We start from the raw sequence: 1,761 nt of genomic DNA, 5'->3' as shown, positions 1-1,761 counted from the left end.
CACTTTGTGAACTATGCAAAGTATTAGTTGCTGAGTTTTTTTTTTGTGCTATTATAGGAGATGTCTTCAACGAGAAAAGTGAAGATGGAAGGTCGATAAAGATGATTCACGTATGAGGTCGATAAGGATGATTCACGTATGTTTGTTTGCTTGGTCGATAAGGATGATTCAGCATACAACGTGGCGAATAGTTGTAAAAGACTATGTTTTTTGTTTTTCTGATTATGTTGCGTTTATTGTTTTTAAGAAACTAGAACTTGTAATTGTAAGTTTTTTTGCTTGGTTTGGCAAACATTATGGAACTTGTAATTTGTTAAATATAAAATAGTTTTACACGTTTTGTTTCTATGTATGTATTATGTAGCTAATTACACATATGTACGATGGTGAGTACACATGCGTACTGTTCTATGCATATCCAAGTACACATGTGTATACCGTTGAAATATGAAGGTTACGTGGATCTTAAAAATCAAAATTTGAATTATGGTGATGAAATCTGAAAAATAAAATTGAAATAAAAGATATTGTGGATAATGAATTTAAAATAGGAAAGATGTAACTTAATTCAGTTATTAAAATAATGATTTAAATATAATTTTTTATATAATTACAATCCTACTCTTAACAACTAAAAAGAAAATCAAGGGTCCAGATCCGTTCACGCAGTTCACTCTTGGGAGGTTGTTCACGCTGGAACCCTACCACATATATATATATATATATATATATATATATATATATATATATATATATATATATATATATATATATATATATATATATAAAATCTCGGTTAATTAGTATTTTGTTATTATATAAATTCTAGGATGATTTTCTCTTGGATGTTTATTCTCTAATGCAGTATCATTTGTGGAATGCTTCACAAATTGTGAGTAGATCCCTTCCTATTTTTCACTAAACTTTTGGGGTTTATCATGCGTTACGCAAAATCTCGTATTTATTTAATTCATTTATCAAACATGCAAAGTCAATGTGTGGATTATGTCTTATGTGTATTTGTTACTTGTTTATTTATTTAGCTTTGTTTCTCAGTCAATTATGTGCAAATCATGTCATCACATTGTGGATCCAATAGTCAATAGTGTGCAAATCACCTCATCCCATTTTGGATCCACTTGCAAACCCGCTCCCCACGGCCATGGGTGAATACGTATCGCCATCATTATTCATTTTTAACACCAATTTTTTTCCACTTTCAACTATTTTCCCATATGTTTTTCATATTTTACAAATTTGTCGTTTAACATTTCGGTCTAAAATTTGCGAGTTAACATGCTCCGACGCACAGCTGTGGTTCAACGTACGTTTTTACGTTGTTTATTTGTTTTTGTTTTTTTTGTGCGGTTTAACAACTGACATAGTTATTCTTTTCTATGTTTTACTTTTGGTCTCTAATTTTTGCAAGTTCACACTTCGCAATGCGCATGCGTGGTTCAATGTTTTATGGTTACAATTTTTGCGATTTAACGGTACAGTTGCAAAGCGCGGATCCTAATGATTAGTTATTATTGAAATACAACATTAAGAAAAAATACTCCAAATAATTGATTGTTTCTCTCAAAATTATTTTTGATAAATTTTTACACATGTGTAAAAAAATTATTTATGAATACATGCAGATTTTAGTTTGTAAATTTATGGCTTAATATTGTATTTTACTAATTATGATAAGTATAAAAAATGAATTTGAATGGGTTCAAATAAAGTTCTCATAGTTTGCACGTAATACATGAGTTT

General features: G+C 29.4%; 1 long non-coding RNA gene across 1 annotated transcript in view; it reads right to left on the bottom strand.

The window, feature by feature from the left end:
• Nucleotides 1-396: 396 nt before the first annotated feature.
• LOC118484117 overlaps nucleotides 397-1,761 on the bottom strand; it is a 3,315-nt gene continuing 1,950 nt past the window's right edge. The window contains exon 3 of the long non-coding RNA XR_004872752.1: nucleotides 397-408. This is a non-coding gene — a long non-coding RNA (uncharacterized LOC118484117). The remainder of the gene's footprint in view (nucleotides 409-1,761) is intronic.

Source organism: Helianthus annuus, chromosome 11 (assembly GCF_002127325.2).
Source record: "Helianthus annuus cultivar XRQ/B chromosome 11, HanXRQr2.0-SUNRISE, whole genome shotgun sequence".
Classification (NCBI taxonomy): domain Eukaryota; kingdom Viridiplantae; phylum Streptophyta; class Magnoliopsida; order Asterales; family Asteraceae; genus Helianthus; species Helianthus annuus.
Note: the sequence above shows the minus strand (reverse complement) of the source record. Positions and strands in the feature narration are given on the sequence as shown.